The 21,726-nt window shown below is 38.3% G+C and overlaps 1 protein-coding gene and 1 long non-coding RNA gene across 2 annotated transcripts in view; both read left to right on the top strand.

Moving 5' to 3' along the window:
• LOC144367169 (transient receptor potential cation channel subfamily M member 8-like) overlaps nt 1-21,726 on the top strand; it is a 465,203-nt gene that overhangs the window by 141,806 nt on the left and 301,671 nt on the right.
• Nucleotides 10,720-13,250, top strand: LOC144366569 (uncharacterized). The gene is made up of 3 exons (XR_013425632.1): nt 10,720-10,959; nt 12,225-12,307; nt 12,953-13,250. It is a non-coding gene; the product is annotated as an uncharacterized LOC144366569 (long non-coding RNA).

Raw genomic sequence — 21,726 nt, 5'->3', positions numbered from 1 at the left:
AAATTTATTCTAGGGGCTCACAGTTTCAGAGGTCTCAGTCCATAGACAGCAGGCTCCATTCCTTGGGACTCAAGGTGATGCCGAGGAACATGGTGCAAGAGTGTGGTGGAGGGAAGCAGCTCACATGTTGATCAGCAAGAAGAGAGACAGACTGCTCACCAGATAGGAACGCCTTCAATGACCCACTTCCTCCAGCCACATCCTACCTGCCTTCAGCACTACTCAATTAATCCCATCATAGGGTTAATTCATTGATTAGGTTAAGGCCCAATCATTTCTCCTCTGAACATTCTTGCATTGTCTCACACATTGGGGGACACCTCACATCCAAACCATTACAGGCAGTCCTGGTCCGGAATTCTCTGTAGGACCAGTTGAGGCCTCTGTTACTGCTGCCCAGTTCTGCTTCCTGCCTCTCACAACGTTGCTCTAGAAAACACTATGTAAAACCCCTTGCACCCAGATGGCTGTCCCAGACATTCTCCAAACTGGGGAATCTGACCTCTGACAGGGCCATATTTGGGTTGTTTTTTCTAATATAATTTATGCCTGTGGACACTTTTTCTCATGCACACGCAAGAGAGTTTCTACACCTAGAAGTGTGTGGCTTAGCTGAAGAGCATGGGCATCTTTGACTCCGTCAGCCGCAGCTTGCTAGCTCTCTGAAGTGGCTGTGCCGAGTGACCCTCCTGTCGGCAGTGTGCTTCATATCCTTGCTCACACTTGTAACCACTCCTTTTGCTAGAGCTTTCCAAGGTCACACGGGTGTATTTCTAATAGTTTATAGGGAGTTTTTTTTTTTTTGATCCAAGAATCTCCACCTTCAATAGATCAATTTTGAATGCTCACTTCCAATATTAATATATTTTTTGTTAAAGTGATAATTGTCTTAGATAATTGAAAATATAGAACCAGGGTTTAGAAAACTTCCCCATGTCCTTCCCACTGGTCCTCTCTCTCTCAGAGAAATAAAACTTTTGCTTCTGATGGTGATCAGGGGCTATGGATCCAGCTCAGAAGTGAGGAGGAAAAAATTGGAATGGATACCTTCCTTCCTTCTCACCCCATTTCACCCTCCACCTAACTTGGATTCTGTTAGAAACTGAGTTTCTGCTTCCTGGTCTAGAGACACTGTTTATCAATTGCTGTTTAATTGTTTTTTTTTTATCTAGTTCTATTTTGTTTGAAAGTCCATGCAAAATAACTAACAAAGTTCTGGTTGTTTAAAAGTTAAGGTTTTTAGATGATCAATATTGAGTGAAAGATATTTACTGATACCATTTTGGTAACTATAGAAATATAAGTTGAATGAGACTCTATTTCTCCCCTCAAGGCATGTGGTCTGATCTTGCACACATGCTCAAATGAATAAAAGCCAACCCCAGGGCATGGTCTAGATACAGTGCTACAGGTGTAGTCTGGAGTGAAGGCTAATCCGTCCTGGAGATGCCCAAGGAGTCCTTGCTGAGGGAATGGAGGTTGAAGTGATATCAGAAGAATGGAAAAGAAGGAGGAAATGAGCTGATATTGTTTATTCTGCTTCTGGTTGCACATGTTTAATGCTTCTTCCTGAAGAGAAACTAACAGAAGCTAAACTTACAGTCAACTTGATGAGATGCTCAAGGGCCCTTGGAATCTGCTCTGGGTAAGACCCAACATCACCGTTAAGATATCTATTTCAACAGTGACATTGTTTGTTTGTTTGTTTGTTTGTGTGTGTGTGTGTGTGTGTGTGTGTGTTCGGAGTTGTAGACTCTATTCTCTCTCAAGAGCTAAAAATATAAGCAGGGAGCTACTGGAAGGATTCTCTGGTTTTCCATGAGAGGCAGGACCTTAGATTCATGTGCAAAGATGCACAGTCAGCCGTGAAAATGAATGACCTGTGTCCTAGCTAAAGCCTGGAGGAAACTAGTCATCCAGTGTTATAGAAAGCATGTTCAAGAACTTTAAGGAAGTGAGTCCAAACCTCTCTCTGTCTCTCTCTCTCTACTAATTTTATACTTTTAGTTTTACTTTTGTGTATTTGGGTTTAAAATCCATATTGGCAGCAGAATTGACCATCTCTTGGCAGATGTCTGTGTTCCCAGAGTCTACTGATAAAAGGTCAGGAGGAGGAAGTGGAGATACTGGGAATTGATTAAAGAACATATGGGGAAAATCAATAGAAATTATACCAACTGAATTGGAATTCCAGTGACCAAGCAATGTTTAAACAAAATGGATGATCAGTTTTCATCTGGGATGGAAATTTCATCCAATAGTTCCTCTTCTTGGAATAATGCCACAAACAATTATAGAAAATTGACTTTATACCTGAATTCCCAAATGAAAGGGAAAAGTTCCAGGCACCTGAATTCTCAAATGAACATAAAAATATTCAGATGAAATGATCTGGAACAATGTATCAGCAAATTGTGTTCTTTGAAGCAATATATCAACATGTGCAAAAGTTCTGTATGTAAATGGAAACCAAGAGGAGTGACCGATCTGGATGGGGTTAATCAGGGAAGATTTGCTAAAGATGAATTTTACGGGTTTCATGTTTTTTTTCGTTTTGTTTTGTTTTTTGCTTTTTGTAGTTATTTTTTCTTTTCTTTCTTTTGGCAAATGAAGACATAGATTGGGATTGAGGACAGGGGTGTAAATTCTAGGTGGTGGCTTTAGACCCCAGAAATCCCAGCTGCTCATCTTCCCATCTCCATTTGCCTGAAGTCCCCACCATCCATAGCCCATAGGTCAATGGAAGGGAGAACATATTTCAGTTTTTTTTTTTCCTGGAATCCAATTCCATGTGAATTGACAAGCAAAGCCTTTTGTGTCTTCTTTAGCATTCTTCCCCTCCAAATTTATATATGTCACACCCAACATTAACAAATCAATGCCACCACTGTGCATATCTTTTCATAAAGTTGCTTTCAGTATGGAATAGCTTACATGCCCTTAAAATTCCATTAAATGTAAACAATTATGAAGAAAGAGAATATGTTATTTGTTTTCTCTTTTAGGACCTCAAACTACATTGTCTCATTCTCCTAACAGGTGAAAGTCCTTTTGCCCAGCAAATTGACACAGATAAATTGCTATTTCAGGCTATTTTGAAAGGCTTTCCCCTCTGTTACCTTTCCCACTCATTTGCATTTGAGGTATAATGTTAATTCTTGATCATAGGCACCAAATGAGGGGCACTGTATCATGAGTAATAGAAAATGGTAGATAATCCAAAAGATATTCTAATTTGGCTTTGCGATATACATATATACTTACCTTTGAATATGAGAATGTTTGACATTCCAAAAACTTATTTCAAACCAAATGACGAAGCCAAACTGAGAAGACTTCATGCTGCTGGAACTAAGAGGCTATGTCCAATTTCTGGTCCTGCCAGACTTGATTAATTCCACCTTGAAACTCACTTCAAGCTCTGGAAAAGAATGAAGGACTCTCAGATTCGTCCATACTTTATTCTCTGCCAAACCTATGCTGAAGCAGGGAAGGAGTTAAATAAACCAGTTTTAATAGGTCTCCTGAAGTAAATAGCATTACGAAGTCAACAGAACTGTGGCTAACACGAATTTATGAATTAATCCATTAAAAACCTGTGTCTGGGGTTCTAACAGAGCAACTTTCTGAATATAAGAGCTAATGTAGATCCATATTCCAATTTACTATGCACCCTTCAATCTTTAGTGAATATAAGATGAAAAACAAAACAGGCAAACACCTTATTCTTCCTTTAAAGGCTGAAATGGGCTAGCTCCTGCCTGGGTCAGCCTCTTCTGATCCTGCCTGCCCTACCCTCCTCTCCGGTTTCCTTCAACATGTCAGGTGTTTGTGAACCATGAGCCTTTGTGCGCTTGATTCCTGCGTCTCTGCCTGGACTTCTCCATCACTCCACTGGTGGCTGACTCTTCCCCTTCCTTTAGCTCTCAGCCTAGCAGCGAAATCGCCTGAGACCTGGATACATCTGGACATAAATCCCTTAAATAACAAAGTGCTTAAGTTGTCTTTCAGGAGAAGCCTCCAGAATCCATTCAAGGATTTGTTTGGAACCAGCTTTTCAAGAATGACTATGTGCAGAAGAAGCCAGTTCATCGGGTCCACGACCTTTTGATGTCTCAAGCTCAGAATCCCCCGAGCAGGACATGACAACTATTTCTCACCAAAGAAACATGCACCCTAGGAAGAGACACGATGGCTGTCTACACCTGTGCAAAATAACCCCAGAGCTCCTTCTTCTCATCATTTAACTTACAATCAGTCCCTTTCCTCTCCCCTCCTAAGAATTGCTCCACTAACAACAGATGATCTGAGTGAATCCCCTGGCATCCTTGCTGGTCAGTGGTGCAGTAAAGCTTTTTCTTTTTGCCAAAAAACCCTGATGCTATGATATTGACTTCTATGCTTATTGGGCAGCAAGCCCTTGCTGTCTATCAGTAGCACCACCTCAGAGACCTTCCTTTGTTCCCTTCCTAAAACATCCCTTTTTATGATTTTCTATGTTGGAAATCCTTCCTTTTTGGGGGGCGGTGCTAGTTTGATTCTTTTTTGTCTTAGTCCTGGACTGTAAGGGTCCTGTGGGCAGGGCCTCTCTTGTTCATGTTATCTCTAGCTCCTAGCACAGAGCCAGGATCAGAAAGATGTGTGCTGCCTTTTTTTGCATCAATCCACCAAAGCTGAATATGTTCTGATGTGAAAGAGCTCACAGTTTAGTGCTGAGTGATAGTAAACCTGAAAACAGTAATTACTGTCACAGTTATTTCAAAAGTTACTATTTACTTAACATTAAAAAAAAACCCAGCATGGCCAATTTTAAGGATTTTTTAAAATTGTGTGTTGTTTTTTTTAAAAAATTATAGAAAGTTTCACATGTTCTCTCATTTATATGCCCATATACCAATCCCTCCCTTATTTGTGGATTATTTTGAAACCAATCCCAGGCATCACATGGGTGGGACAAGCCAGCTGCCTAGAGTGTACATAAAAAGGAGCCCCTGTCCATAGGTGCTAATCCTTCCTTGTCATGACCGGAGGACCCCACAGCGAGGCCTTTGTCAGTATGTCCAGCTTTTCTCACTGAAGCATTATATCATTTCATTTCCTGCATTATATCATTTCACCAGAAAGTATATGAGTATATGTGTGTCTGTGTAAGACAGTAACTCTTTGATTAATAAAACCCACTACATTACCATTATCATGTCTAAAAATAAAAATCCTTTCCTATCGCCAAATACCCAGTCAGTGTTCTGATTTCTCTGATTATTTCACAGGACATTTTTAGGTTGGCTGGTTTGAAGGAGGGCCCCAACAAGGTCTGCATGTCACACTTTGTCCATAGAAACTCCAAGTCTCTTTCAGTCTGTTGGTTTCCCCATTTCTCTTGCTATTGCTTTTTTCCTTGCAATGTATGGGTTAAAAGAAAAGCAGGTGATTTTTCCTGTAAAGCTTTCTGCATTCTGAATTTTGCTGCATGAAAAATCATTAAACACACTGTGTGTGTTCATCTACCTCCAGTATGTCCTGCAAACTGGTAATTAGTCTAGTGGCTTGACCAGATTCTGTGTTTTCAAAAGGATACTTCATGGATGAGTGCTGTATAGCCACTGTCCATAATGCCTGGTCATCTTCCATTAGAAGTGTAGGTTACCATTGAAGATCATTGCCTAGATTCATTATCAATTAGGGTTATAAAATGGCAATATTCAAATTTTACTATTCTTCCTTTGTCAGCTGGAATACTTTCATCAAAAGAAATGCCCCCTCATCAACCCTTTGTTTACTTTGAGGTAAATTTCTCATAGAAAGGGCAGGTAAATGCTTCATTTTCTCCCTTCTGTGCCGCTTTGCAGAATATTGAGTAGATTTTCTTTGTTTTCCAGTGGTGACCAAAGGTGGGATTGTTTGTTTTGGTATTGTTTAGGAAATCATGGACTTATAATGGATTTGGTGTATTTGAAGAAAGTTGTTTCAATGTTTTCCAGTTGCCCCTTTAACTTGACACTTGCCTTCTTTTCAACAAGGCTCATTGTCTTCCTTGTTGCCTAGTCTGACCACACTTTCTGGTATCATCTTGCAAATTTCCAGCCCCAGACCTAGAACTGGCTATTTTACCAAGGGACTCTGCGTTAGTCCGTTTTGTGTCACTATGACCCAAAGTACCTAACAAGAACAACTTGGGTTATTTATTTTGGCTCCTGTTTTCAGAGGTCTCAGTCCATGGAAAAGTTTATTTTGGTTCATGTTTTCAGAGGTCTCAGTCCATGGTCAGTGGACTTCATTGCTCTAGGCCTGAGATGAGGCAGACTATCATGGTGGAAGAGAGTGAGGTGGAAAGCTACTCAACTCAGGGCAGCTGGAGGGAGGAAGAGTGTTGTGAGGGGTGCAGTGAGGAGGGAAAGGCCTGGGGACAAGATAAACCTTTCCAGGCACATCCCAGTGACTTACTTCTTCCAACTAGGTCTCAACTCCTAGGAGTCCATTCAGTTATCAGTGGATTAATCCATTTGATAATTCATCAAATGGATTAATCCACTGATGATATCAGAACCCTCGGATCCAATCATTGCCTAAAAGTTCCACTTCTGAACCTTGCTACATTGGGAACAGTGCTTCCAACCTGGGACTTTGGGGAAAATTCCAGATCTAACTGTAATAAACCATCCTTTCTTTCATTAGAAAATCACCAAAAGTTGTATATATGAATGTTTAAATCCAGAATTCCAAATTGTCCACTTCTGTTATTAATATACTTATTTTTAAAAGGAATATAGTTAAGGATCTTTGATCATTCAAGACATGAAACAAAGAGAGGAGGAAACAGGGCTAAGGCTAGTGCAAGGAGAAATGAGGAATGGAAGGAAATTCTCTCTATCCTCATCCATCTTTCCTACCCTGTCATTCTCCTATCCCACTCTGAGAATCATGAAAGACAAAATGTTTCATTTTTCTCTAAATGAAAAGTTGCTACCAGACTATCAGGTGTGGTTGGAGTGGGAATAAAGTTGGATAGAGGGAACTGATCAGAGGACTACTAATTGGAAATTCCATTTGCATCTTTTAAAAACAAAGTGTTCCTCTCTCTTTCTATTTCTTTGCCTCATTTTAAAAAAATTATATGACCATTCTTTTATGTTTGATACCAAAAATTAAAGCAAAACTTTGGTTCCAAGTATTGGTTATCAGAGACTCATGGAGGTGGTGAGGGCAGGGACCAGAGTTGGGAGCTGCAGCAGGACCAGTGGACCTAAAGCTGGAGATGGTTTCCCAATGGATCAAGAAGAATGGGGGCTCTCACATTTTTATGAGAGCACATCTGCACCAGAACAGCTATATGACTCACTGAGGTATCATTACCTTTGGGATCAGGAGGAGTGTCTCAGATGGAAGGAAAATAACCACCTCTTCAAGCTGCTTGGAATGAGTTTTGTTGTTACTGTTTCAGGGGAAAGCCAAAATAGCATTTCAAAAGTGGACTTGTTGCTTAGTTATTGTTACCTGACATTTCTTAGTTGATATTTTCTTTCCAGGATGCTTTTCCACAAAACTTATGTTCAGAGAGAGACACAATGGAAATCAATCGCTAATGAAATTTGTGGCTAAATTAATAAATCACAACTATTCAGATCATATCTGTCTGAATAATTTCTATTATGGTGAACATAATTGTTAGATTCAGCATGTAATGAACCATATTGTTGGGTAAAATTCTTATGACAATTGGGACTAATAGAATAAATTAACCTTTATTCTTCCTAGCTTGACATTACATTGGACCATGTTAATCTGAAAGCACCTGGAAGAGTCTCATCATTAAATCGCCATTGTGACTCTCCCGGCCTTCTGATGGACCTTGTGAGGCTTTGGGAAATCAGTGGTGTTTGGTGTTTTTAAGTGGGTGTCTTTATCTACAATCAGCTTTTAGAGTGTTTGGTTCTGTGAGTGCATGTCTTCACGAGATGGAAACAGGACCAACCTCAAGAGCTGGAAAGCACCATAAAACTGGAGCACATGCATAGGAGACTTCTGTGCTCTGTGGTTGGCATGCAGTGAGGTGTTTCTAGAAAGAATAAACCTGACTCCTTTCCTAGAGGAACACACAAAGTAATGGAGAAAACAGAAGAGCCTTCTGTGAAAGTGTAAAGGATGTCCATTCTGGAGAAATCACAATATATTCAACTAGAAGTATTTTTATCTATATCAAGGTATGGCTCCAAGGTTCCATGATTGTCTTCTTGGAGGATATATTAGAAATTTTACATCCTCTTGAATGTTATCTCTTTCAAGATAATCAGTGCAGCAATTCATGCTGGTGTTACTGGGACCATCTGAATGATCTCTGCTTTAGGAGAATCTGGCACCTGCCATTTTAAATGCCTTGGATGGAACACCTGTCTTACCCTTGTAGCAGGAAAAATGGCCCTTGTTAGAATAAAGAAACATGAGCAATGTTACAATTAACCCAGCTGTTGGGAGCCAGCGACCGCACCCTGAATATGGTGCTGGTCTCTGCTTCCGCTTCGTTAAGCGGTTAGAGTTGTTAGAAGTAAACAACTCCTTGTAAGGCTGTGGGGCTGGGCTCTAGCCTGCTTCCGCTGCGCTGTACCTATTAGACTTTTCCACGTGGTGCTAGTTCATTGGCGGGGCTGGGTACTTAAGCTAGGGCAGACCAACCGCTCGCGCTCTTTCCTTTCTTGTTCCTGTTTTCTCATCATGCTTCAAGGGTCCTGAATAAACTGCTGAAAGAAGAATCCTGTGTCATGTTTCCCTTGCTGGCGAGGGGTCGCGACACCCAGCTTACCTTGTCTACTTGTGACAACATTTAGTGACAATGACAAAAGTCAATGCCAAATAAGCTTCTCCTGTGGCTCAGACCTCAGCCTTCTTTTATCCATTACTAACACGAAGACCAACACTTGGTACAATATCCTCTATCGCCAATTAGTGTCCAAGGTCCTTTTGGTTTTGTATTAACCATAAAACTGACCCCAATAAAACACATAAGTCATGAAATCACTTCCCCTTACCCTTGATCCTGCCTCTCTTTCTTTCTTATGTAAATGGAGTGGGGTGGAGTGGGAATATGTGGTCCATGATATCAATTGTGTTGCCATGACTGTCTGTTGGGCATTGCAATTCAGTACCCTTCTCCATTTGTTTGTTTGTTTTGGTAAAAATAATAAACTTCTTGTAGGGAATTTGTGAAGAGTGTCATTACTTTTGCTTTAAGCAAATTCCTAGGAAGAAAATTGAATTTAATTGATTTATTGGGATAGAAGTAGGAATAAATACTAACCCTGAAAGATATCCTCCCCACCACCCAAGTGCCAACAATCTTGGGATATGTGCAAACATTCACACGTCATTCTATGTGCCACTTGGACTTGCATCATCAGCTCCATTTTTAACTGGTTTAGACTATGATTAAACAACTTCAATCTTCCCAAATTAATTTAAAGAAGTTTCTATAAGTTTGAAGAATTAAACTGATAGGATTTAACAGATAGGAGTGGAAAGGGTTTTTTAATGGGGAGGTGACTCTGCCTGAGTGGACAGCAGAGAGCCACTGACCCTGAGTCTGTCCTGAGGGTCAGAGGCAGCTGCCATGCAGCCCCTATCGAAGAATCCAGTACTTTCCACTCCCTCCTCTAGAAGGAGTTAGGAGATGCCCAGGCTGCTTCTCCATAGTTGGTCTTTCCCCTCCCTCTCCCAGCCTCCATTTTTGCTTCCAATAGTCTGTCCTCAGGCCTCTGGATGACTAATTTTAGCCCTACTGTTACTGGGCTTAGGGTAGACAAATCTACTACTCCTATTGGTCTGCCTGTTGGTGCTGAGTGGATGTCAGTGGTTAGCTGGGCTCTTCTTGGCCCAGATCCCAGTCCCCAACTGAGCTGAGCCTGGAGACAGCCAGCAGAAGGGACCTGAAGCTTGTGGTAAGCTGGTGCTCTAATTCCTTTGCAAAAGTGATGTCTGAGAATGGGCATGAGGCTATTTCATCTGGCTGATTGTGGAAGTGGGAGAGAGACAGGGAAATCTATTCTTGAAAGTGGTGTACAGGTTTGAAGATGGTGTTCTCCCAGCTGCCTTTTCAAAGCCATCAGAAACCGTGTACAGGAGGAAATAAAAATAAGGTGCAATTTATTCAGCACACCAAGGGACCTTTCCAGGACACAGTAGGTATTTCTGTTTGGGTGCAAAAACATTTAGTTTTAAAATTATAAAACACTATCATCTTCTTCTGGGTGATTTTGTCCTATTGGTAATCTGAGCAGCGTGCATATGTGTTTGTGTCTGCAAATTACTTTGAAAAATGCATGTTATTTACTTGTTCTGAAGAGGCTCTTAGGCTCTTTTGTCTAAATAGGAAATTTGGATCTAATAAAATGAGGCTATTATGGACTCCCAGGCAAGTCATAATGGAGACTAATACCTTTAAAAATTCAAAATTAAAATAAAAAACAAGCCAGTCATTTTGGTTATCTATCAGGACAAAGTTCAATATAAACCTCCATAACTCATTTTTTTCTGCATTCTCTCTCTTTAACACAGGCAAGGCAAAACGCTGGATACATGAGAAAGTGTTTTCCGGGGCTCTGAGAAACACTGAGACCTCTAAGCCTTGTTACCAAGAATGTCTCCTGTCATGGCCTCCCAGAAACTAAAGAGGAGCAATTGGGAGTGTTCTCAGCATTAAGTCTTTGTGCAGACAAGGGGAATGGCAGGGAGAGAGGTCTCTGCCTGGACATTTTATTAAATGGGCCCTGGGGGAAGCACAGATCCACATCATCCCAGATGAACCCATGACCCTGCACAATAGAGACCTGAGAGGCAAATGTGTGGTGCCTTTGACTTGGAAAACTTTTCTGCCATGGCTCCCATTTCACCCAAGTTTGGTACCATTTTTCAAGTTTAGTCATCCATTCACCTTGGAGGCCCAGACTTTTCTCATCTCCCCTTGTAAAGGTATATTTACTGAGGGGACCTTGGGACCCCCTGGCCATTGGGTCTTCTTTCTTCCTATAGCATTGAAACTCCTGTAGCTGGGTTATGTACTGTGCCCTGCTGTTCTCTCCTAGACCTCACTTTCGTCATCTGTAAAGTAAGCAGAGACAGACATTCTTTCTCCACAAAACCAATGTGTAATTACAATAGGTAAAATAATGTTCTGGTAGAGCTGTTTTGCAAGAATAAGCAAGGAAACCCGGAACCTCATCTCTGCTTGTTTTTTTTTCCTCAATTGCTTTGATGGTCTCTGAGGCCCACAAGGCCAGAATAGTCCAGGTTCCACCAGTCACTACTTGAGTCTCCAGGACTAGATGACTGCTAAGTCTTTCCAACTCTCAGATTTGGAGGTTCCAGTTATTCCATGGGCAAATGACCACCTCTAACCTCCAGGATTGTTTTGGTATATGTAAGATTAAAAGGGTGGAGCCTCTGGCTTTTGTCTTCCTAGTGGTTTACCCTCTTCAGATGAAAAAGCTTGATAATTTGGGGTCTTCTAAGTCAATTTATTTTTATTTTTTACTTATTTGATTGTTTTGGTATGGAACCCAAGGGTGTTTAACTACTGAACCACATCTCTAGCCCTATTTATTTATTTTATATCTTTATTTATTTATTTTTATGGTGCTGAGGATCGAACCTAGGGCCTCGAATGTGTTAGGCAAGCGCTCTACCACTGAGCCACAATCCCAGCCCCAGCCTTATTTATTTATTTATTTATTTATTTATTTATGTATTTGTTTGTTTGTTTGTTTGTTTATTTTTATTCTGAGACAGGGCCTTGCTAAGTTGCTGAGGCTAGTTTTGAACTTGAGATCCTCCTGACTCAGCCTCCTGAGTTGCTGGGATTACAAGCATGCACCATGGCACCCTGCTTCTAAACCAATTTTTATAAAACTGCATACTTGGGGAAACTTCTCCCACATGGTGTTTTCCCAGTTGATTTGGGAGGGCCCAGTGTAACACCCACATCATTGCCCCAAAGAGGGTCACCATACCTTGTATTTGACAACCTCAATGAACTGGTCTGTTTTGAGGGGGTGTCAGGAGCTGAAACAGATGCCCTTGGGAAACACCCAGCAAAGGGCCAACTTGACTTTCTGGAACTTCCCTGGTCATAAATCTCAGGCATCCTTCCTGGAGGACTGGAGAGACCAGTGTCACTGGGAGGCTCTTGGTGGTGGCTTGGCCTTTTCTACCTGCTCTGTGCTTTCTCTTGGTCACAGGACATGCTGGCTGGCTGCTTTCTTCTGGAGCCCTTGGTTTCTTAAACGATAATGAATGAAAGATCCAAATCTGTCCCACACAGGTAATCTTTGCCATCTTAATATTTGTTAAGCTTTTTTGATTTACTGAGAAGTTAAAGTCACATCAGATCACAAAACTGCACATTAGATCTGCTTCATGAAACACCCTGAGTGAACAATTTAACTCATTTATTTCACCATCTTTAAACCAATGTAGCTGAAGATTTGCACCTCCCCTTTATAAATCTTTCCATTTATCTCTGACTCAGGTTTATGGGGAGGGTGCAGACCACGTCCATGCTGCCGTTTTACACATGGCCATTGAAATCCGAACACGGACTGCTTGTCATGGAGAGCAAGCCCAGCTGACATGTGTTAAATCAGCCAGAGAGAAATTTCATTTGGGAAGCCTGAGGAATGTGCTTTGCACCTAGGGCTTCCCTTGGGCATTTGAGATTCACCAATACCTCACCCTTCTCTCTCTTAAATCACCTCTTGTGTTCTTTCCTTGTTTGTTTCTTTCATTCCACCAAGTCCAACTAATTTAAAGGGAAATTTAACCAGTCAAGGTTCTACCAGAGAATCCGTTGTCCTAAAAGGTAGGGTTCAGGCTTGGGTGAAAGAGAGGGTTAACAAATTAGGTCAGAAAAAATTTAGACTATGGCTTTCCTCCACTGAACTCTATTTTTTATTTCTTCTGAGGAAAGATTATATCCGAAGAGGAACACAGTTACTCTGGCATCTCTGTTACCATAGGAGAGTGGAGAGACTTTGATCCTGAATTAAGATCCCAGTGTTGGGCTGAGCTTGGTAAGGGGGTACTTTCTTTGGCTGCCTGTCCTGTTCCTACTGTGATCTAATAAGGGAAAAGACACTGGTCAGCTCTATTGTTATCTTTAAGTTATTTTGAGTTTTATTTGCAGTGTAATATATAATCAATTTTAAAAAGTGTTCCAAGGATATTTGAAAAATATAAGTATTCTGTTTTCTATTATGAAGTTCAAACTCTATTAAATTTGTTTTATGATGATCTTCAAATCTGTTACGTCTTTATTTTTTATCTATTGATTTTTTAAAATGAAAGTTAATATTTCCCACTATTGATGTGGTTTTCTCAGTGTTTCTTTATGCTTTTAATAGATTTTACTTCATAAATTCCTAAACTTTTAGAAGTATAAATGTCTGTGATGGTTATATCCTTGTGAATTTTGCCTCTTACGACTATTAAATATCAATCATTATTTTTTTCTAAATTTACAGTTGTTGATATTTCTGATCAATTTTTTTGAAATATTTTATTTGAAAATTAAAAGTCAACAAAAAGAAAACCACCAGCCAAAATGAACAAATGCCTAACATTTTTCATATGTAATTCAGATTTTTAAAGTGAAATATATTTTATTTTTAGAGATGTTTCAGGTTCACAGCAAAAGAGTGGAAAGTGGAAAAATCCAGAGATTTCCCATATCCCTCTTCCCCTCCCCCTAGAGTCTCCCCTGTCATTCACATTCCACACCAGTGGGGTACATTTGTCACAATCAGTGGGCGAACATTGACATATTCTTAATTAAAGTCCCTAATTTCTGTTAGGATTTACTCTTGGTGTTGTACATTCTATAGGTTTGCACAAATGTGTGATGATATGAATCCACAATTACAGTATCATACAGGGTAGTTTCACTGCCCTAAAAATCTCTTGGGTTCTGCCAATTCATCCCTCTCTTAACCCTGATTCCTGGAAACCACTGATTTTTTTACTATCTCCCTAGTTTTGCTTTCTTCATAATGGCATATACTTGGAATCATACAATATTTAGCCTTTTCTGATTGTCTTCTTTCACTTAGTAATATGCATCTGTTGCTTGTTCATGGTTGGACAGCAAATTCCTCTTTAGGGCTTGTTATCGTTTGGATGTGAGGTGTCCCCTAAAAGCTCACGTGTGAGACTATGCAAGAAGGTTCAGAGGAGAAATGGGTTGTGAGAATTTTAACCCCATCGTGAATTAATCCCCAGATAGGGATTAACTGAGTGGTAACTGAAGTGGTGGGGTGTGTCTGGAGGAGGTGGGTATTGGGGGCATGGCTTTGGAGTATATATTTGTATCTGTTGAGTGGAGACCTCTCTTTCTCTCTGCTTTCTGATCATCCTGTGAGCTGCTTCCTTCTGCCACACTCTTCCACCACGATGTCCCGCCTTACCCTGAGTCCCAGAGGAATACAGTCTGCTGTCTATGGATTGAGCCTCTGAAATGGTGAGCCCCCAATAAACTTTTCCTTCCCTAAAAGTGTTGTGGTCAGATCCTTTTAGTCACAGCAGTGAAAAAGCTGACTAAAACAGAGCTTGGTAATATTCCATGAATATTTATAACAAATTACTTACAGTTGCCCGTATTTGGAAGCAACTAAAATCACACTTACTGGATCCTATAGTAAGAATATGTTTAGTTTTTAAAGAAATTGCCAACTGTCTTCCAAAGTGGCTGTACCATTTTGCATTCCCATCAGCAATGAATGATAGTTCCTGTTGCTTCACATTTTGGCAGCATTTGGTGTTCTCAGTGCTTTGGATTTTGGCAACATAGGTGTGCAGCGGTATCTCATTGTTTTAATTTGCAAATCCCTAATGATGCATGATGCTGAACATCTTTTCATATGCTTATTTACCATCTGTGTACTTTCTTTGATGAGGGGTTCAGCTCTTTTGCCCTTTTTACATTGAGTTGTTTTCTTATTGTTAACTTTTAAGAGCTCTTTGTATATTTTGGATAAGACACCTATATCAGATACGTTCTTTGTAAATATTTTCTCCTGGACTGTGGTGGATTTGTTTTTAAAGAGATAAGACATCAAATATAAAATTTAAATCTCCTCTATTTCCCTTTTTGGTCCAATGCTTTCCCTCCTCAGAAGGAATAATTATCATGAATTAGGGGTCTGTACAGAGCAGATTTTTATGTATTTACTGAATGCCTTTGTAAAGAGTATGTAATAAATTTGTGCTTTTAATAATGACTTAAAAAATCTCATACCATACACTACATTTCAAGGCCTTTTCTTACAGTCTATCTAGGTTTTTCAGAGATCTGTCCATGTTAATAAGTATGGATTTACTCATTTATTTTAACTGATGTGGAGTATTCTTTAACACGAATATTTCACATTTTGATATTCCTTCTCTGGATTGCACATTTCAATATTTCTAACTTTTTTTTTATGAACAAATCTTCAATGTCTCATTTGTTTGTGAGAGGTTCTCTAGTATGTGAGACTAGAAGTAGAGTTTCTGTGTTATGGGATGTGCATGTTTATTTTTTAGCTGTCCTAGAATATTGCCAAATTTCTTTTCACTATGGTTATGCCAATTTACACAAATGATGTGAGATGTTTGAAGTGCTGCTGGTTTTTTTCCCTGTATTTTATCATGTCTGTTTCTGGTGTTTCAAATTTGTTCCACTGATTGCTTGTCTATCTCTATGCCACTCTGGTCCCCCTTATTTATAACTTTATAAAAATTTTTTATTTTTCATAAAGCAAATCCTCTTGCTCATTTTTCCTTTTCTGAATTATCTTGGATATTTGTCTACTTTTACTATTCTTCATACATTTCAGAATAGTGCTAAAATACCCTAGAAACATCCTCTTGGTATTTTGATTGGAATTACATTGAATTTATAGAATAATTTATAGAGAAACATTTTATTGTATTGAGTTTTTATATTTATAATCATTTTTATCTTGCTATTTATTCAGAATTTCTTTTTATGATCTTTAGTAACATTTAATGCATTTTCCTCATAAAGTTTTACATATAGTTTGTTAGATTCACTTTGGTAGTGATATTTTGTTAAGATACTTTGCATTTTTATAGTATGGATTTTATTTTGGTTCCTATTACATTTTCCAATTGATTATGCCTATGTTTAAATGCTTTTCATTTTTATGTGCTTATCAAATGCCTAGAAATCTTGGTGTATTTCTTATTAATTCTAGTAGTTTATTTGCAGATAATGATAATTTTGTTTTATTCTTGTCCTGTTGCTTTGGCTAAAATTTAATATCAGAATAAAAACTCTTATAAATGAGGAAGGGGGTGATTTCCTTGATCTGATAAAGGGTACTGACTGACCAAAAATTATAGCACATATCATATATAAGGGTAAACTTCATAGTAAAAATTTTAAGTGCATTTCCCTTAAAATCAGAAAAAAAGACATCTCTTAACTCCATCTCCTACTACTCAATATCATGTAACAAGTAGTTTTTTTGAAAGATATGTTTAGTCACATTAAGGAAATTCTTTTTGATTTCTAGCTAGCTAATAGCCTTTTGTGTATAGTGCTAAATTCTATTCAAATTCTATATGTGTTGAGTTAGTCATATGCATTTTTTACCTTCAAGCTGTTAATATAGGCAGTTTCTTTTTCTTTTTTTTTTTTTTTAAGAAGGGTTTGATGCTAAACCATCCTTGCATCTCTGGAATAAAATTCTTTTTTTGAAAATGACATATTTTAATATACTGCTGGATTCAACTTACTAAATTTTGTTTGTTTTTTTCTCTTTATTCATTCATGAAATAGGTCTGCTTTAATTTTTTGTCTTGTAATTTTCTATTTGCATCATCAAGGCTACATTAGTCTCATATAATACAACAAATAGGAAAGTCTTGCTCTAATTTTATTTTTCTTTAAACACATTGAATAAAATTTTCTTTCCTTGAAGATTAAGTAAAACTGGGCTACATGATGTCAGTCCTTTGAAAACAATAGCTAGAATAGAGTCAATGGTAAATGTTCCATGAAAAGAAGAGAAAATGTAGATAGAAATGAAGTACATGTATGAAGACTTGAATTGGGTGTCAACATACCTCATATACAAACAGAGATATGTGTATTAAGAATTGCAATGCAAAAAAATACATGTATAATGGCATAAATTGGTGTGAACATACTTTATATACAGAGATACAAAAAATTTCGCTCTATATATGTAATAAGGATTATAATGCATTCTACTGTTGTTGTGTATTTTAAAAAATAAAATCAATAAAAATAAATAAATAAAAATACCAAATACATGTGTTAAAAAATAAAATAAAATATCAAAAACAACAAAAAAATGCGGGTCTTTGAATCATACTGAGATATTTATATTGAGCTTTCCGTCGGTGCAGCAATGTAAGCTAGGCATCGCCTGCGAAAACAAAGGGTTGTTCTCAAAAATAAAGTCTTGAAAAAAAAGGTGGACCAGAAGCAATTTTAGAATTTCACCCTTTATTCAGGAATCCTGATGGTAAACCTAATTTCTAGGTTATTGTTTCAATGTGCTGGTGTTTCTCATTAGTTCTATGAGGGTTTTTCACCTGAAGTCCAATGTCACCTGGTGATGCTCACACCAAATCAGCTTTATTTGGTTACTGTTTGTCTAGTGTGTCTTCCTTTATCTCATTTAAAAAAAAAAATTTTTTTTTGAGACCAGCATTGAACCCAGGGGTGCTTCCCCACTGAGTCACATCCTCAGGACCCTGCTAGGTTGCTTAGGGCCTCACTAAGTTGCTAAGGCTTGCCTTGAACTTGCAATCCTCCTGCCTTAGCCTCCTGAGTCTCTGGGATTACAGGTATGTGCCACCACACTTGGCCATCTCCTGTTTTTTTTTTCAAACATGTTATTTTGGTTTAGATATTTTAAACAGAATAACAAAAGGAATTTTTTTGTTACTAATTTAAAAAATCATTTTGAGGCTTCTATCTTTAACAGACTCATTCAATCTATTTAAATCTGCTATGATTACAAATAAATTATGGATTATATTTACCATCTTTTTAATTTTTCTGTTCACCATTTTTAATTGATTTTTTAAAAAATAAATGACAGTGGAATGCATTACAATTCTTATTACACATACACAGCACAACTTTTCATATCTCTTTCATATGTAAAGTATATTCACACCAATTCGTGTCTTCCTACATGTACTTTGGATAATGATGTCCATCATATTCCACCATCCTTGCTAATCCCCTGCCCTCTCCTTTTCCCTCCCTTTCCCACCCCTGTTTACCATTTTTTTCTTCTCTCTCTCTCTCTCTCTCTTTCTCTCTCTCTCTCTCTCTCTCTCTCTCTCTCTCTCTCTCTCTCTAATGCTTTTCTTGAATTGATAAAGTATCAAGTTTTCTGTTTCACTCTCCAACTTTGCAGCGATTTTGATTTCAATTTTGGCACATGGAAATGGTGATTTGATTTTGGGGGTAACTCAGCCTTATAAACATAATTAAACCTATTTTATTTTGTGTTTGTAGTGGAGCAAAAACTTTTACCTGTAAAAATCACATTTCTTTCTTGTGATTCTGGTGTCTTTTCATTTTCAAGTGAATTTTGTTTTGGTTTTTTTTATGTTTCTCCATCCCACTTGAGAACCTTTGTCTTCAGATAAGGGAGTTTAACCCACTCAGCTCGGTGCTTTGGGGATAAGTGTTATGCGTTTGGCTTTGCTCCTGCCCTTTATTGTTCCCGGGCTGTTTATCCTGTGCTTTCTCACATCCTTCTTTCCCTTTCCCTAGCTTTGCTGGAATGATGCCTCTTTGTTGTTTTCTCCTCTCCTCCCTTGTGTGAAGCCATTTGGAATTCTAACATCTTGATTGTATTCTACCAGTGAGAATCGTTACAATTTTAATAAACATTTTTTTAAAAATACATGTTTCATCACTAGTTTCATGAATTTAAATGATCCTCTTAGATAACCACACTTCCATTTATCTCTTTGGATTATCATAAAATATTTGACTTCTTATTCCCAAATTGATACCTATTATTTTTTAAATGTCACCTCCTCTTTTTTTCATGGCCACATCACCAACACTCGTTTAGGAGTAGTTATTCCTGGTTTCATTGATCACAATTAATTTGTGCACAGGTCTTCTTCTGTCATGAAGTCTTCATTTGAATGTACATTCCATTTGCCAGTTTTTGTTTTTGTTTTTGTTTTTGTTTTAAGAAAGAAATATAATGGTGGACTTCTGAATGTTTATGTCAAGAATTTTCTTTGTACCCGTTATGGTTTGGATCTTAAAATATCCTTCCAAAGTTCATGTGTTGAATGCTGAGTCTCCAACATAGCAGTGCTCAGAATTGGGGTCTTTGAAAGGTGACTGAATCATAAGGGATCTGACTTCATGAATGGATTAATCCATTTATAGTTTCATAGCTTAATGGGCTAGTGGGAAGGGGTGGAAGCTTTAGGAAATGGAGCATAGTTGGAGGGAATAGGTTATTGGGAGCATACCCTAGAAGAGTATACTTTGTGCCCAGCTCCTTTCACCCCCTTTCTTTCTCTTTCTGCTTCCTGGCAGCCATGAGGTGTGAAGCTTGGCAATGATGTTTAGGCCCAAAGCAACAGGGCCAAGTGTCCATGAATTGAAAATAAATCTTTCCTCCTTTAAGTCATTTATCTCAGGCAGTTTGTCACAGTGACAGAAAGCAGCCTAATACAGTACCCACACAGAAATGTTTGCTATAGTGAACATAGAATTCCGTGGCAGACTTTTGATTTAAGAATTACATATAAATGTATTTTTTTTCCTTTTCCTTCTTAGTGTTGTTAGTGAGGATTTAATGATAGTCTGGGTTTGTTTGTTTGTTGATTAGTACTGAGGATAGAACTAGAGGTGGTCAACCACTGAGCCACATCCCCAGCCCTTTTTTTATATTTTATTTGGAGACAGGATCTTGCTAAATTGCTTAGAGCCTTGTTAAATTGCTGCAGCTGTCTTTGAACTCATAATCCCCCTGCCTCAGCCTCCACAGCTACTGGGATTACATGTGTGAGCCACTGCACCCAGCTGAATTTTTTTAAAATGAAAATTAAATTATCTGGAAATCAAATAATATATGTTCTTTAATTCTTAGGGTTTCACACATTTTAAACTATGGATCATTTCCCTACTCCCTCTGATACTTGGCAAATAATTTCAATGTGAAGGATTAGGTCTTTCTCCAATGTGGAAACTTTTCATCTATTAGTTTTTTGATTATTAGTTTTCTCTCACCCTCCACTCTTTTCTTCTGAACATCTTTTCATACTGATATCGATTTTCTTGGCTCCATCTCCCATGATTTCTGTCATTTCTTTCTCAAGTACTAGTATTTTTGTCTTTAGGTTCTTTATTTTGGGAGAATTTCTTAAAAGAATCTTCTACATCACAGATCAAGTTTCACTATTATTTCTTCAGCAGTTCACTTGTTCCACTGAATTATTATTTTGTAATCAAAGAATATGGACTTGTATTATCCTCACATCGTTCCAAATCTTTTAAAAGAGAAAATTGTTATTAAAAAAAAAAACCGTTTCATTGAGGCATATGATAAAATTCACCACTTCTCACTGTGCAATGCAATAACATTTGACAAATTGTATGCAGTTGTATAACTCTCACTACAGTGATCATGTAGAATATTTCCATAACCCAAATAAGTACTCTTTTGCCAGTTTGTAGTTAATACTTTCTTGGCAATAATCCATCTGTTTTCTGTCACTGTAGTTTTACCTTTTCTAGAATTGCATATAAATGGAGTCATTCCTTACTCTTTGTGCCTGACATCTCTCATTTAACACAATGCTTTTGAGATTCATGCATGTTGTTGTACTGCTTTTTAAATATTTATGCTATTCTTTTTAATGAATAAACAAATTTCTATCTGTTTACCAACTGGGGACATCTCTCCCACCAAGGTTTTGAACATAATGAATAAAAATGCCATGAAAATTCATGTACAAGTCAATGCATGTACAAAGTTTTGGGACTGATGGGTAATATAGTAAGTATATATTTAATTTGACAAGAAGCTTCCAAATGCTTCAAAGTAGTTTAAAATTTTGCATTGCTCTAAGCAATGCACAAGAGTTCCATTTCTTCTTGAGTAAGCTTTGCTAGTTTGTGGCTTTCAAATAATTTTGACGAAGGTAGAAGTTTTTGGAAAAATATCAGGCCCAGAGAGGACTGGCAACAAAGGGCAGTTTTGCCAACTTGTGCCCCTATCAGTGTCTCGGAAGCAGTTGTATTCACAATGGACACAGCTCCTAGCATGAACTCCTGGCAAGTGAGCAGGCAGCTATGTGTTATTCGTTCCAAATGAAGTCCCATAGGAAAGGAGGGTAGCTTTGGGAACTTTCATTTTGCATCGAACAGTCTTTTATTCTGCAATTGTTTGCCTAGGAAGAATCTAGGGCTTTTCTGAGGGTGTGGGCAGAGGTTTTAAAAAGCTGACCTGGAAGAAAAGTCCTCAAGTTGTAAGTGGAATAGGGTGGTGGAAGGCTTTCCTCCCTACTCTAGGCCACATTTATTTTTTTTCCAGTGCTGGGATTGAACTTGGGGTAAAGGAAAACAGGCCATGAAATAATCCCATTGTCTTCTTCCTAGAGTTCCTTCACATCCCTTGTAGTAGTGTTCTACTATTGCAGATGACCCCAGATTTAGCAGGTGAACAC

This window comes from Ictidomys tridecemlineatus, chromosome 1 (genome assembly GCF_052094955.1).
Source record: "Ictidomys tridecemlineatus isolate mIctTri1 chromosome 1, mIctTri1.hap1, whole genome shotgun sequence".
Lineage (NCBI taxonomy): Eukaryota > Metazoa > Chordata > Mammalia > Rodentia > Sciuridae > Ictidomys > Ictidomys tridecemlineatus.
Note: the sequence above shows the minus strand (reverse complement) of the source record. Positions and strands in the feature narration are given on the sequence as shown.